The following is a 17,377-nucleotide window of genomic DNA, read 5'->3' as shown; positions in this document are numbered from 1 at the left end:
AATGTAACGGAGTACTGTAAATGTAACTCGTTACTACCCACCTCTGCTGGCAACAAAGATATCGGACCATGATTAGAAATTAACTTTCAAGGCGCGCTTCTCAAGAAAAACTGAACTTTATGAGGCTAGTCGAACCAACACTGCTTTGCTAAATGGCTTGTTTAAATCCAGAATTATTTTTTGGGGGGGCGGGAGGCACTTTCAGGCCTTATCTACACATAGCCGGGTTTTTTAACAAAACCCTCAAGTAACGACCAATCACAGCTCACCTGTTTTCTGAAGCTGAGCCATAATTGGTCGTTAGCTGCGCCCTGCGCATCTGTGATGTCCTTTTCAATCGACAGAAGTGACAAAATGGCCACCCCCAGAGATGGCTAAAATGGGTGGATTTTGCTGCTTAACTCATATTCCACAAATGCAACATTAATCAAAATGCCTTGTTTTAATTATTGGGCCTGCATAGAACTTTTTTTTTTTTTAAATCACTAAGTGTTTATGCAGCCAAGCTGACGGGACCGTAGTGGTGGCAGGTTACCAGTCAACATTCCGTCCAAATGAATTCACGTCGCACTTTGATGAAAAGGACACAATGAGATACATGTGCATACTGGACAGGTTGGATATCACAGATGTACCAGGAGTCCTTTTTCAACTATCACAATGGCAGATGTCTGAGCACTACACTGGTGAGTCCTTACGATCATACAAAGGCTCAGAAGGTTACAAGTTAGGTCTGTGCAACGCCGTGGCCGTAGAGAGGGTCACTTGCTGCTGCAGTACACAAAGCCCGTTGTAGGGGGCTGATCGGAAGGCTTTCAATTCCACATTATTCTGTCACTTGTTTATTTCTCGGTCAATAATGTCATCATGGCATCCGCGGTACACCCGTACGATATACTATGACAATTTTCAGCCAATCCTCATGTAGAGGAAGTTCCCGTTACAGAGCTCCGGACGTCACGTGATTGATACCCGCGCACATATGTTTTACGCAGCCAAGCTGCCAGGACCGTAGCTGGCCGTACTTTATCAGTCAATATTCTGTCCAAGTGAACACACATCTCACTTTGATAAAAAGGACATAATGAGTGGACAGGTTGGAATATCACAGATGCACCAGGAGTGGTTTTTCAATGACGGCAGATTCAACTAGTGAGTCCTTACGAAATGGTCTCGGAAGGTACAGAGTTTGGGTTATGGGCCATGTAGACTTATATTGCAGAGAGAAGGGCCTATATTTGACGGTTAGCCTCTAGGCCTAGGAGGAGGTAAAGGCGGCCCTGGTGGCGGTGGTCGGACCGGTGACAGGGCGGCTACACCAGCGTGCGCACACACGCTCGCCCGCAGGCCCCATCATGGCAGCTATCGGTGCGGCGCGGAAGTTGACTTGGGCTTGCCAGTCTCGCTCGGAGGGCGTCAGAAACGCGGTGCAGAGCAGCAACCTGGGCCACAGCAGAGTGGTCACAAATGTTAGATATCTGAGTTCAGTAACTCCTTAAGAAAAGATTTTCACACCGCTCCTGGAAGGAAGGCACCTCATGCATTGGTTGGTCAGTAACAAGGTTTCGGACTAGAGTGTTGGACTATGCCATTGAGTTCCACATATTAGCTACTGATAGTGGATGGAACAATATTGTGCAACTTGACGCCATTTTGCATGGACCTTTTGATTCCATTCAAGATGAGTTTGTTCCTCAGATTTAGATTCCATAATTGTGAAGGATCTGTATCTATAAGTATGGCTTTATACTAGCCAACAGGTTAACCAAAAACCAGATTGGGAATTACACATCGCATAATCAGTTAAAAGTCAGAACTGATCTGGTCTGAGCACGGGACCAGCTGGTGAAGATCAGCCCCATAGGCAGTGCCAGCCAGGGAGGAGACCAACCAACATTATGTTTAGATTTTGAAGACAGTAAAAATGTGAGGGCTGCATGTTAGACCGCGCCCCTTTTCTGCCCTCGCCCGTCTCGGGTGAGAGCATTCGCAACGATGGAAAAGCTGTCCAGATCTGCTTATTGTATGATTCCTGAACCTCAGAGATGGTAAAGAAAACTGACGAGAAAATTCAATCGATTTGTGTGAGTCTTTATTATAATTATTATTTATATATTGGATGCCTTCTTGAAAGATAAAACAAACACGCAGTGAGTTGTTTTTGTGAATTGATAATTGGGCTTGCGCCCTGGTGACCCTACAGCAACCAACAACTCCAACAAATGCCGTTGCCTGCAGGATTACCAGAATCTGGGATTTAATCAGGGACAGTAAACAGAATGCACCGTGGTCATCCCAACACTGGGGGCGTAACAGTTCAGCCGACCAGAGTACTACCTCCACTCACCGCATCACATCCACCAGGAAGAACAGCACTCTCAAGTGATCCAGGGGAACCCATGAAAATGGAGGGACAAAGTTGACCCCTGAGGAACACCAGCGCCGGCTGCTAGATGGACAACGTTTCTACTGCGGTGACCAGGGACATCTCCAAGCAGCTTTTTCGGCTAGGTTAGATTCATCAAGTAGGAGAATAGCGCTGGTGAGTCATTTATTCTTCTGACCCATCTCACACTTTAATAAAAGTAACACAAAAATTTCATGGACGAACAGTGACTGTTGGTGTGTTAATTGACTCTGGCGCTGATGAAAGCCCAATAGACTGGGCTTTAGCCCGAAAACGGTGCTTACAAAGTAAGGTCTTAAGTCAACTCCTATTTCCTCAACTAGAGTAAGTAAACAGTAAACACTTGTTTATTGGCACCCATATTTCAGAGTCTGTGGTAATGACGGCAGGACAAACTGAGGAAAAAGTTCCATGTTTTCTAATCGGCTGATATGGTTTTCCAATGACTTAAGCGTTTGTTCACATATGTACGTATGATGAACGGCTGTATGTGTCCCTACCCTATACAATAAACTATTATATACGTGTGTGTGTGTTTGTGTATGTGCATGTCGTGTGCGTGCTTAAGTGGGGGTGTGTGTGCGTGTGTGTGATGTGTTTTCACAAAATATGACTTTTCGATACATTAGTGTCCATCCATCCATCCATTATCTATACCGCTTATCCTCACTAGGGTCGTGCTGGAGCCTATCCCAGCAGTCTTCGGGCAGTAGGCGGGGGACACCCTGAATTGGTTGCCAGCCAATCGCAGGGCACACAGAGACAAACATCCGCACTCACAATCACACCTAGAGGCAATTTAGAGTGTCCAATCAACTTACCATGCATGTTTTTGGAATGTGGGAGGAAACCAGAGTACCCGGAGGAAACCCACGCAGGCACGGGGAGAACATGCAAACTCCACACAGGGTGGTCGGAGCCGGGATCGAACCCACGGCCTCTGAACTGTGAGGCGGACGTGCTAACCAGTCGATCACCGTGCCGCCCTACATTAGTGTCACGGTTTTATATTTTTTCGATACATTTTTTTTTGTGGGGTTGAGTTGCACATTTAATTATGAGTGTGTAATGTACATTCATAGTATTCCTTGGGAAATGCAACATCAACTTGATCAGTAAATCCAGTTTACACACCGCATAAATGCACAAATCGAACTGCATAGCATGCATCAGGGGTGAGGTGGAGTTGTGGTATGCAGATGTTGGCTGTGTTACCAGTTGTTTTATGCAGGTATGATAGCGAAAGCAAGTTACACAGCTGCTTTCTAAAACTTCAAATTCCTTCTCAGGCTTTCTAATAAGACATCTGTGGAGAGGTTTTTCATTTCACTGATAAGAAGGTTGTTTAAATTAAATGAGCAATATGGATGATGATAATGCAGTTGTTTGGATTGTCACGTGCACGGAAGAAAAACACTAACAAGTCCCTGTATACAGACATTATTCTGTCAAATTGATGCTCAAAAACAAACTTTCGCTGAATATAATTTTGTGTTGACCTTCAAAGGAACCCTTGTCCATAAATTGTAAAAGGTTATTGCTGGAGATATTTATGATGTAAGAAACTTTACTCATCTGCCATTCATCATTGTGTCTTTCTTCAAAAAAGACAATTTAGTTGTCAATGTAACATGCACACCTCTGTTTCACTCCGAAAACAACCCCTATTCGTGCTTTATGTATCAACATATTAATGGCTCTTCTCAAAAAGAAAGTTCCGCATCCCAAGAAGGTTAAGCAGAAAGATTTCAAGGCAGAGGAATCCGGTCTATAGTCAAGCTATCCTTGGCTGGTTTCAGATGGATAGCTAGCAGCTGTTGGCCATACAATCTACTCCCTCAACACCACCATTAGGCATATCTGTCTGCAATTTCCTCATTCCTCCTCAGTTCCCTCTGAAGTCCACTGTGATCACTTTCCCACACCCCCACAGCTCAGCACAACACTGTACTGTAAGCTAGATTCAGCCTCAACAGACCAGAACACACTCACAGGGAGAATTTCCCTGTCCACCCACACACAGGCATGTTCACCCAATCTCAAACTCACCACACACACACACACACACACACACACACACACCCCAGAAACACACACACGTACACACACACATATTCTCCCATCAATTTGCGTCTGTCATTGACCTTCATGCCAGATTAGGGATGGACGATTGTGGAAAATATAATTATCACAATTTTTTGATTGAAATCACAATTTTAAAAATGATTGACTTCAAAACATATTAATTATTCAACCACTAAAACTTCAATCTTAACATTGGCAATTATATAATAGGTTTGCATGTAAAAATGACATCAAAGTGTCCCCCCCAAAAGACTCTGCAGTGATCTAAGATCTTTTTTGTGATTAGATTTACATCAAAATACCCCACCCCCCCCCCTTTTTGGGGGGTGCCTTATGTTATGTTTTCGGTCTCAGCGGTCTACGTCACGCGAGGAAGGCATGTGTGGTAATATTGCATACTTTGACAGTTCTGTTGTCTAAAACGGTGACCGATCGCCACCAAAATGCAAATGCACATTACTACTCTTGTCCACTTCAACCTGTGAAAGTATAAAAGTGTTCTTCACAATAGTTTGGATTTATTGACATAAAACGTGATCTAATCATGATCACCTCCACAAAATCAAAAATACTGTGGCGATTGCGCCTCCACTTTCACAAGCTGAAGCGGACAAGAGAATGAATGCGCACACAAACCCCCGGTTATATTTCGGACATTTAGCTACGCTAAACTTGTGTCAACTGTCAGGAGGGAGACCGTGGCTTGCAGCAGCAAGCAGATTGGAGCTTTATGCCCCCCTCTTCCCTCCATCGCTAAAGGTAGGATTGGGACGGCTAATAGCAGCAACTAGCTTCAGGCCGTTAAAACAAAAGGCGTTAGCACAACAACATTAGCTCCTTACTGTCCGCCCAGCGTGTGGTTGTGAAGATGAGCCTGTGTCTTCAAGTCGCCTCCAAAGCAGTCGCGGGTGGTGTCCCTGCTTGCTTGCTTGCAGCCGCCACCTTCTACCTGAGTGAAGCGCCGTCAGAGTGATGAAAGCCCTCATCGAACAGCGAACAAAAAGTTCCAGCGAGGCTGACTGCACAGCCGAATGTGGCCGCATTGGAACGTGCCATTTCGGCTCTTACTTTCCAAATTGGACGGCACGTTGTAAGTAAAAAAACTGGGGCCATTCCTCATCCAAATAAATTTGGATGTCTCACTCCCACTTCAGTCTCTATAAATTTTCTGACTGGTGTTTAATGCCTCGCCCGTCCTAACCGTGATCAGCAAAGAAGCAGTTTTTCTTCTAAAGCAAAGAAGCAGTGTTTTTTTTTTTTTTTAAAGCAAAGAAGCAGTGTGCGCTCGTCCCAGCCTAAATCTATGTAGCTCTGCTGACTTCCACATTTCCTCATATATAAATCAGCCACAGAGAGGTTAATCCTTTTGATATGTTGAAGTGGGCATTAGTAGAGATGTCCACATAAATTTTGGTGCCAATTGATCACCGTTTTTGGACGTTATAAGCAATGAAAGTACAATGATTTCCAATGGAGAGTTTGGAATCGGTTCTTCTAGTGACTCCGGCCGAACAAGGATAGAACGGTAGGGGGCGCGGCCATTGTCCTGATTAACAAGAGGCGTTATTCATCAATCAATCAATCACATTTTATTTATATAGCACTTTTCATACATAAAAATGCAACTCAAAGTGCTTTAAAACATTCAAAGCAAAACATAGAATTATCTTCAATCAAAAGAAAAGATAAATTATTTAAAAGTTGTTGAAAGCCAAACTAAAAAGGTGTGTCTTGAGCTTCCTCTTAAAAATATCAACAGTCTCTGCAGACCTGACATCCTCTGGCAGGCTATTCCATTCATGGAGTTACTTATTTCCTAATTCCTCCAAAATGAATAGATAAAATAGAAAATAGCAACTCTTTTCATTTTCCTGATCAAAAAATATATAAAATGAACTTGTGTGAAAACATGGCCATCCCGGCCCCACCATTCCTTTAACTTAACTTAAATCTGTCATCAACCAGGGGCGGAGCCAGTATGTGGCTAATGGGTGGGCCTGGAAAAATCAGGGTGGGCCTGTAAATTTTTCTCACTCAGCACAATCCTCCTGTCCCGACACATAGGTATATTCAAATAAAATGACAAACTGAATAATATGAATTTCAGATCTTCCTGAGACAACCACAATTATGCCATTCTTAATATTCAATAAAATTAAAAAAACACAAATTCAAAGATTATTTGATAATAATTTACAAAAAATTTAAAGTATATATTTTTTCGTGAATCTCATTGAGTGGGCAGTCTGTCAATCTGGGTGGGCCTCTGCACACCCAGGCCCACCCATGGCTCCGCCCCTGTCATAGGCCTATGCCCATTCATCCCTGCCTGTTGAACACTTTTGTTCTTGAGCTCTCTATTCTTTTTGTGAAGTACAAATTACCCTTAATTGTCAATACAATGTGAAATTCGAGCCTCTTGCATTTTCATTCTCCTACATCAACATCTTTGAATAAGCATCTCCCTTATATCTTCATCATATTTATTTCATCTTACGTTATTGTTATCTTTATTTTCACAAGTCTTTGGAATTACTGGGCTAACCTGGGATAGTGATCCATCCCCCCGCCGCCGTGGCCAACCCCCCCGTGGCCCGCGACCAATCCCCCCCGCTGCAGGTGAACCAACCCCCCCGCCCGCTGTGGCCGATCCCCCCGCTGCTTCGATCAATACCCCACCCCCCCCGCGGGCCTGGATCAATCCTACCGCCGCCCGCGAGCCATCTCCCCGCCCGCCGCAGCCCATCCCCGCACCCGACGCAGCCCATTCTCCCTCCACCCCTTTTGTTTTGGGGTGGGGGGGTGGCGGGCTGACGGAATGTAAGGAGGGAAGAGCTTACTTAAAAGGACGGGGGCATACGGCGTTGGAGGTTTATTTTTATGGACAAGGACAGAGGGACGATGCCCAGGTCGCGGACGGAGGTCGGAGGGCGGACTTACAAAATAGGGTAAACTTGCCCTTCTCTGATATTAGACATGCACAGTTGAAAAGATCGATATAAATCTGGGTAGTACCTTCTGGTCAGTAATCCCATTTTCCTGTTGAAGTTTGATCCAACTCTCCAATCAAACGCAATTTCCCGCACACTCGCCTGCCTACCTAAAGTCTCTGTGTACTTCTCCATTGCTACAAATTGTCAAAGTCCACTTAAAACTTAAGACCTACTGTACTACTTGCCATCATGTATAAATACGCAATCATATATGTCATCATACATGCGTTAAATGCGTCAAATATTTTGATGTGATTCATTGTAAAATGTAATTACCGCCCGATAATGCATAAAGTTTGACATATATATATATATATATACATACACATTATCGATACCGCTTCTCCCCACAAGGGTCGTGGGGCATGCTGGAGCCTATCCCAGCTATTTTCGGGCAGTAGGCAAGGGACACCCTGAATTGGTTGCCAGCCAATCGCAGGGCACACAAAGACAAACATCCGCACTCACAATCACACCTAGGGGCAATTTAGAGAGTCCAATCAACTTACCATGCATGTTTTTGGAATGTGGGAGGAAATCGGAGTACCCGGAGAAAACCCACGCAGGCACGGGGAGAACATGCAAACTCCACACAGGGAGGTTGGGGCCGGGATTGAAAACCCACGACCTCTGAACTGTGAGGCGGACGAGCTAACCAGTCGTGATGAGATCTGTTTTGATACGTGGGCTTGTGCTTGAGTTGTTGGGGGTGTAAAAAACAATGGTCAATGTCACACCCTGAAGTGGACACTGATTGGTTGTCATTATGTTTGGCATAACCTGATAGGCTCCTATTGTAGGTGGGAGGGCAAGTTCAGGAGCAGAGAGAAGACGTGAAAATAGAGGAGCATGTTGGAGTTGCTGGTTCGATGAATGGTTCATTTTAAAAAACGCCCTGACGGCTCTATTGATAAAGGCAGAGTCATATGCCGTCTTTTGTAAGAAGGACTTTGCTTACCAAAGAGGAAGTTCAAGCCTACCACATAAATGCAAAGTAACCAGCCGCGACTAAAGCCACAGCTAATGATAGCAACGAAGACGTTAATGTAGCGAGCCATTGCAAAGCTCTTCCCCAAACTAAACCCCAGAACAGCCCGCGTATGAGCCGCGTATGAGTCTGCAAAAGACGGGCTGACGAATGTTCTTGCCAAGTGAATAGCGATGAACTGCTGGCCGATCAACATAGTTGAAGACAAGGGATTAATTGAGGTGTTGCAAACAGTGTCCAATGACCCATCATACAAACCACCATGCATGACTGCAGTGATGACTAAAACCAGCAAGTTGTATGACGGTGAAAAGAAAAGCAAACTTTACATTTTGGCGGGGGATTCGGACAAATTGCTATTGCTATAACCACAGATCACTGGACCTCATCTCGCAATCATGGTTATTTGGGGGTGACTGGACACTTTTTTTAAGTGAGATTAAAAATATATTAATTAGATCAATTAATTACAAATCATAATTAATTAATCACTCAATTTTTAAATCTCTAGACCGGCCTAATGTATATTCCAAAGTCAATTTACTTGTACCTGTATATCAAATCATGTATTCTCTGAAACTCTTATCCTCACCAGAGTCGCAGGCGTCCTGGAGCCTATCCTAACTGACTTTTGGATGAGAGGAGGGTACAACCTGAAACAGCCAATTGCAAGTATATCAAATACATTTTCCACATTAGAATGAATCGCCCAAGAACTTGAATGCTAGCTTAAAAAGTAGCCCGGGCCGGCCCGGCTGGCTCGCCTAGCCATAGTATTGACATGATGTGGCTCATGACCAAAAGTCAGAATCAGCCAAGTACGTCTGATGGCAACATTGAGCTAAGAAGTTCAACACACAAATGCACATATCCAGCTAATATTTATCTTACAGCATACACAGCTGCAGCATATACATACATACATACTGTACAGCATATGGTTACCTTAGATTCGTAAAACTTTCCTTGCTTGCCCTTAAAATGCAGCAATGTGTTTGTCATATACATTTTCTTTCTACAGAAAAGCAAGGTTAGCCAGTCAATTGAGATTAAGTAGCATGCTTTCAGCAACAGCTGTGTTATTATATTGTCGAGAACCTCTCAAAAATAAAGCTCTTGTGAAATATAATACTAAATAATGATACAAAATAAATATACTGGTTAAAAACATCCCTTTGAGTAATTCATGGTAAAGTTTACAAACAGTAAAAACTTCATGAAATTAAAAAACAGAAAAGTTCATGTGATTTGTCCAAAAATAACTCTTTTTTTGGGGGGTTCAGAATTGAAATCAAGAATCGTTAGGAACCGGAATCGAATCAAAGAATCGGAACCGGAATCATCCAAATTCAAACGATGCCCAACTCTAGCGCTGGCAGAGATTTTATCTACTCTGGGTGGGAGGCCACACTCTTTACTGTATTAGCACATTATAAAGTAGTAGCCGTAGGTTAACATTTTAAAAGCATTACATTCTGGAACCCGTGTTAGATTTTAATGCAAATGCTGATTGTTTCATTGTGGAACCATGCTGTGGAAAATACCACAAATTAAAAAGGCAATGCTGGACAACTCCAAGCTTATAAAGCTTCCAATGTACATTTGATTTAATAATACTACAACAAGATGTAAGGTTGTGTCGTGTGCTGTGGCTGCAGTGGGGTGATGGTGTGTTTGTTGCGTCTTCTAGTTTAAGTGATGATAGGGTACCATTCAAATCTGTTTGATCAATTAAATTCTTCACAACGAATGTTGTACCTCAGCTGACCTCGAATGTTAGATCCAGATGGGTCCAGTCGGAGCTAGCTACTAAAATGCTACACTGGAGGGCGGAGGCGTTCACACACATGCCTTCCAAATGCAAAATTTAAGGGCATGTTAACCAGCTGTGAACTCATTCTAGTGTTTATATCATATATGTACACACCTCACATTTATGTGTATGTAGGCATAAACATGTTAGTTCAGTTCATTCCAGCTGTCTGCTCACTTTCTAAATCCCCAACCATGTGTTTGCATGTGTGCGCGCGTGCGTGTTCGTGTGTGTGTGTGTGGGGGGGGTTGTGTGTGTGTGTGTGTGTCAAAATGTGATGATTGATGGCCCACTCTCGTCAGCTTCCTTCCTCTCTGGTCCAGTTGTGTCACACACATCAACACACGTCGCCATAATGGATGGCGGCAGACAGCTTTAGCAGCAGCTCCTGCTCAGTCTCAGGCAAGCAAACGGACCATAACTTCCTCCACATGCAAATAAAATCATACAGTCACAACCAAAAACCACAGAGACACTTTGCATTTCAATCATCTTTAAACAATTTTTCACTATATGTCCTTGAACTGGAGTGCTTATAGCACTGTTGTTCTTGTTCCGCCTCAAAGTCAGTAATACACTTGTTTTTACCAATAGTCTGGCAGCTGTTTGCAAGAACACATGTATGTAATAACGATTAAACCGACTATTTGACAAGTTGACTTTATTACTTCTTCATGAACTTTTAAAGCTTAAAGTTGACCAAATGCAAGTCACGTGTTTTGGGGAAATTGTCTCAAGCGGCAAATTTACAGATTACATCCGGCTCGCCCGTCATCTGCCATCGACGGACTCGAATGTTCTGCGGTGCAGTGAAATGTCCTGCCAACAAGGGTACATAGTCTGCATATGTGTACGCGGGAACAAAAGAATGAAAATGAGGTGGTTGTAGATATGAATAGCAGTTAGCATCACTAGATTTGGCTATTGGGATCACCTCGATTCATACCTGTGGGACTATGGGATTTGGGGCAAGGGAAGATGGCAGAGCGCAAAATAAAATCCATCTTCGTCACCAAAATGATGTACAATAATGCATGGACAACAACTGTGTCCTGGCGAAAACTCTATTCATCATATAAGTTGTGTGATACAACACTCACCAATATCACATTTATGTAACTGCACAACACTGGCGTCAATGTATACGGCCAGCATACTACAAACGTGTTGAAAAATGTTACCAAATGAGATCAGTAGCATAGTCACTTTCAAAATATACAAGTCTATACTCAAACACAATAATAGCACAAGTGAAAATAGAAACAGTGTAAGCAGGCTTAATTTTGTGGAGTCTGGCTACAATGTACAGGGCTCAACTAATTACAACAGCTCAATTCACCGTAATGGTGAGTTATATTTTTATTTAATTTTTGTTCCCTTTATTCCTATACAGTCTGTTCAAATATGTCTTTACGTAAAACTGGTCCATGGCCCAAAAACTGCTGGACTGTGCAAAAAAAAAAAAAGAAAAAATGGTGTCATTGATAAATTGACTTAAACTCGACTTTCATCACATTGGTGTCGACTGCAAAAAAAATCTCGTTCTACCCCATGTATGTAATGTCTTGCCAAGACATAAAAGATTTAACTGATACATTTGTAGAACCAAAAACGACTTTGCTAAGCAGGATTCTCTGAAGGGATAGAACCAATAGCTATAGTGTCAGCAAGAGGCAGTTTCAAGCTTTTAAACATTGTTGGCCCCTGAGGAAATGGATGCTACCAAAGGAGCAATTTTATCTGAACAGGACAACTTTTTTTCCGTGAAAAGAAGAAAGGAACAATGACTTGTCAAAACTGCAGAATATAGTTTACACTACTACTTTTTAAGCTAACTGGCATTCAAGTTCTTGGGCGTGCAAGTCATTTCAATGTAGAAAATTCATTTCATATACCTGCAATTGGGTGGTTCAGGTTGTATCCTGCCTCTCATCCAAAAGTCAGTTAGGATAGGCTTCAGGACGCCTGCGACCCTGGTGAGGATAAGGGTTTCAGAGAATGCATGATTGGATATACAAGTAAATTGAGCTGAGTCTGGAATGAATTGAACTTGTAAGTCAAGGTACCGCTGTATAGTAAAATGTGAAATCCATTGTTTTACTGTTCATTGGCTTAAATAGTGCCGTTAACTGTTATTCCTATTACACAGCAGCGTGAACAAACACACATGCAAAACTGTAGACCCCTTTCCGTTCTACGTCATAAAAAGCTGCGCACGCATCACTGGTGTAAAAAAAAAACAACAAAAAAACGGGAAGCACACGTTATGTAGATGAGAAGATTTGATGTTTTTTTTTTCTTGTCTGGCGTTGTTGTATTTTTTTAAATGTTTTTAAACAATAACAACATGCCGAACTGTTATGTGTACAGGTGTACGAATCCGAGTGGAATTTCTCCACTCCTTGAGGAAACAGGCCATTTCAAAAACTGGAGGAGCCTGTGTCTACAAACTATTAAGCACAGATTGGACCGAGGACATAATCATGTTTGCTGTGCACATTTCATATCTGGTAAGTTATCGTGGCCATTTGGTTTAACTGAACTTTTATGTCTTCAAATGGTGAGTGTTGGTGGATTTGTAGAATAATGGTAAGCTGTTGGCTACAAATGCTAAGTAATTAACTGTTGGCTAACTCATTCAGCTATGATGAGCTTCGGTGCACTCTAGTTCCATTTAACTTAGCTTTTAATACGTTAGCATAATTGTTTTGTTTGTTTGTGTTTGTTTGTTTTTTGTTTACCTTTAGCCATTTTTACCTGGACATCCAAGACGTCAGCAAGTTAAATTTGTCCACAGTGCGGTCCCACTGAGATCGCCGCTAGCTATGTTACTCAACCTGCCATGCAAGTAGAATTAGCTGTGAGTTAGTTGTTCTCCTTCCTGTTGACGATGGCCCAAGCAGGGCTGAAGTTTTCTCTCTATGTGGTTACACTAGGTTTTTCCACTCAATAAAGATGAACATCCGACGAAGTCAAATTTATTTATATAGCCCTTAATCACAGGACTATCAAATCAAAGGGCTTCACATGACGACAGCATATACATGACATCCCCTGATCTTAACGCCCAGGAGGGCAAGGAAAAACTAAAACAAAAACATCTGGGGAAAAGTGAGAAACCTTGAGAAGGGACCACAGATGGGGGAATCCCCCTTCCAAGATGATCAGGTTGCAATGGATGCCGAGTAGGCAACATTTAACACACATTATGGTACTATACAGTGTTTGTTAAAATAATGTGAAAGTTAATCAAATGAAGTGCTGCATAAAGATGACATCGGTGAGGTGAGCAGGGGCCCAATGGTCAATGTAGAGATCTCCGTAGCAGCGCCTCCGAGGATGTGGTCAGCCTCCGATCTTGTCGCAGTCTGTTGCTGTGGGATCGAAACGGCAACCTCCAATTCGGTCGACATCACCTAATTCCCAAGCCTGGTAAAAGGGGGCAGGGAAAAGAATAGAAGCGGCTGTAAAGAGGCCAAAACAAACAGTTCAACTAAATGCAGAAGTGTACAAATAAGTCTTTATTCGTGTTTTAAACATTTCTACTGAGTTAGCGCCTCTAATATCCACAGGTAGAGCATTCCAGAGCACTGGTGCCCGAATAGAAAACGCTCTAGAACCCGCGGACTTCTTTTTGCCTCTCGGGATCACTAAATGGCCGGCATTTTGTGACCGAAGGTTTCGGATCGGAACATATGTTATCACTAAATCGATGAGATAGGTAGGTGCTAAGCCGTGCAATATTTTGTAGGTAAGTAGCAAAACCTTGAAATCGTATCTCAAGTGGACTGGGAGCCAATGCAAATTGGCTTATATCTGAATAATATTATCGAACTTTCTCGTCCTTGTCAGGAGTCTGGCTGCAGCATTTTAGACTAGCTGCAGACTTTTAATACTAGACATGAGAAGACCAGAGAGCAAAATGTTACAATAATCGAGGCGAGGCGTAACAAACGCATGGATTAAAATTTCTGCATCACTATTCGATAGAATTGGATGAATTTTAGCAATATTATGGAGATGGAAAAACACAGTTCTAGTAATATTCTTAATGTGCATTTGAAAAGACACAGTTGAGACGAATACAACACCAAGATTTTTTGTTGAATCACTTTGGGTAATATTACATTTATCGAGCCTCAGAGTGGCGTTCTTAAATAGGTGCCGATGACAAGCAGGGCCAATAATCAACATCTCGGTTTTATCTGAGTTAAAAAGCAAAAAATTGAGAGACATCCATTGTTTGATCTCGGCAAGGCACGCCTCTAAATTACAGCAATTAGCCGGGTTTGTTATCTCGAGCGGCATATATAACTGGTATCATCAACATAACAGTGAAAACGAATGTTATATTTACGTATAATATCACCAAGCGGAAGCATGTAGATGCTAAACAATAGGGGTCTTAGTACGGATCCCTGCGGGACTTCACATGTAACTTTACAAAACTCAGAAGTCGCATTGCCATGAATTACACGGTGCGTCCTCTCCGAGAGGTAAGAATTAAACCAAGAAAGTGCTGAGCCTGAGATACCAACACATACTTCAAGGCGTTCTAATAGTATGTTATGATCGACGGTGTCAAAAGCAGCACTAAGATCGAGCAAGAGTAGTATTGATGAGATGTCGGAGTTCATAGCTAGGAGATGATCATTAGTCACGAGAGCCGTCTCAGTAGAGTGATGGGCTTTAAATCCTGACTGAAGAATTTCAAATTGACCAAACGGACCACATTGTAACATCTCACTCTGATTCTGTAATCCCATTAGGATCAGAAGTTTGCGTTCCATCTGGAAATGTTCATTTTTAAACTAATGTTTGCGATACTTTACAGTTAGTCCGCTTATGTGTACATAATATTAACGTACCCCAACGTCCTTTATGCACCAGCAGTACATGAGCATTTATGCTGATTATCATTGTTGTTTACAAACTGGAAATGGGTCTATAGAGTCTGATTATCTGATAATCCATCAAAGTATGACAGACTTTATAATCAAACAGACATATACACTATACACATCCTGTTTACAAACAGTATGGGACAGACAAGAACAAAAGAGCTTAAATGTGTTCAACTAAGCATCATCCTGAGCTTCCTTCAATGATCAGAGCGAGGCTAAGAAGGAAAGACGTAAAAAGCAAATGTGGGGAGTGGTACCAACAAAGAAAGAGAAGGGAGTGGGAGGATAAATAGAGAGAGAAAGAGAGTGCGTTGGAAAAAGAGGGAAGAAAAGAGATCAGCAGAGAGCCAGAGTGCAAGCAAGTCCTGCATGTGTGTAAGTTCCCAGCCCTGTCAAGGCCCTGTCAGCCTGTGATTTATGGCACAGAGACTGGGAGCAGTCTTCGCTGCCAGCTCAGTATTGTTACAACTGACAGCTAATGAGGCCAGACTGGCTTTCAAGCACAGCACTTAACAGAGGCCTCCATCTTCTCTACTCACCAGTGTTCGCTACACTCTTTCTCTCCTCCATTTATTTCTTCTTCCAGGGTGGTGGCATGCAGCGTGCAGAGCTACAACAATGCTTCCGGGGATCCAAGGAGAAACTTGTCAGGCAGACTTAGATACATGAGCGGCACTGTGTAATTGCCATATTCTCTCTCTCTTCTGTGGCCTGTTAACCAGAGGCTCAACACAAAAATAAATGAGGATGAGATCATGATTTAAACAAAGGAATAAATGAGCACATTTGTGAAAGACAGAGCTTCTCTACTCTTTGACCTCTCAACTGATTGTTAGGAGCATCATCTTTGCAGTGATTTCCTGAACGTTCCAGTATTCAGCAGTCCTGGTGTGGACTGCATGGGACCCCTCGCTATAATCACTTGCAGTCTCTGGCAGAGCCACCCTCCCTCTCGCCATCCTCCCTCAGCCCCTAGTTTCATGTCAGTCGTGATTAATGGCAGTAGGGCCCCGGCGCGGCTTACACTGCCAGTTCCAGCGATGTTCCCCTGATACTTAATGAACTCTGACAAACTTCTTTTCCCTTGCTCTGTTGTTCCCTTTCTCTCCCCCAATCCCTCCAACCTGTTTAAAATGCAAAGCACAGAGCCATGGGCACACCTTGGGGTTAGCTCTTCTGCTCCTCTGTGAATTTCTCAAGAGGCCACTGTCTAAAAATAAGGCGCCACTGCCATTTTAAGTCAAGACCTTTGGATTGCAGGTGATAAATATATAGAATCCACTTTTGTTTATGAAACAAAGAAAAACGGACGTTTCTTTTTAGTAAGTCAGAACCTACCCTTTGTTGCTGATCTGATTCAGGTGATAGAGCAAACACAATGGAAGTGAAAGTATGTAATTAATACATAGGTAAAGCACTGTGTAGTAAATTGTCATTGTTGTGACTCATTTGGCTGTAGCCACATGACATAATGTTGTCTGGTCTTTGTCGCCATCTCCTGTTTTTAGTGGGTAAAGCGTCTTTTAAACAAGTTTACATGTAAACTTGTGAGGTTCTGGAAATCTCGGGTAGTTTAAATATACTACAGATGGTATACTGTTATTATGAATGTAGGCTATATTGTATTTTTTTGTCATTCAACCAATACTAGATGTCCTGATGATTTGAACATTATTCATGTATGCATATTAACTGTTTCATACAGACTGTCAATTTATAACCCTTAAAAGTTGTTCTACCTTGTTTTCGTGGGCTGTGTGGTATGGCGGGTTGCAGTATAGGTTTTAGTTATAATTATTTCTTCTGGCGTCTTCCTTGCTAAAGAGAACCGACACGGCAGGACAAGACCTGAACAGCCTCGCTCTAATTCACCTCTCTCTCTTGTTTCTTCTTCGCTCATGAATTGTGGAGCCGTACCAAACCAACTCAAAAAGGAACAAATATTTAAACAGGATAAAAACAAGATTGTAGCATGTTAAAACATAATAAATAAAAAAACAATATATGCAATCCCCGAATTGATATACAAACATGAAAATATCAATCGATTATAATAGTTTTTCTTCTTGAAGGGAAGTCAACCCAAACATATTTTTCAAGAATATGTTCTATGCAGGCCCACTATTGAAACAAAGCATTCTGATAAATATTGCGTCTGTGGAATAAGAGTTAATCCACTCATTTTTA

The 17,377-nt window shown here is 42.4% G+C and overlaps 1 long non-coding RNA gene across 2 annotated transcripts; it reads left to right on the top strand.

Annotated features, from left to right (window-relative positions):
* The first annotated feature begins 332 nt into the window (after nucleotides 1–332).
* Nucleotides 333–15,924, top strand: LOC147147815 (uncharacterized). 2 transcript variants are annotated; one of them, XR_015086952.1, is made up of 4 exons: nucleotides 333–686; nucleotides 2,239–2,542; nucleotides 12,657–12,796; nucleotides 15,777–15,924. It is a non-coding gene; the product is annotated as an uncharacterized LOC147147815 (long non-coding RNA). The 2 variants fall into 2 exon arrangements; XR_015086953.1 differs by lacking the exon at nucleotides 15,777–15,924 and adding an exon at nucleotides 13,034–13,123.
* Nucleotides 15,925–17,377: the final 1,453 nt, after the last annotated feature.

The sequence above is a fragment of the Filicampus tigris genome, chromosome 5, assembly GCF_054856515.1.
Source record: "Filicampus tigris isolate MCC_2025a chromosome 5, RoL_Ftig_1.0, whole genome shotgun sequence".
In the NCBI taxonomy this organism is placed as follows: domain Eukaryota; kingdom Metazoa; phylum Chordata; class Actinopteri; order Syngnathiformes; family Syngnathidae; genus Filicampus; species Filicampus tigris.
This window is presented reverse-complemented; position numbering and strand designations above follow the sequence as displayed.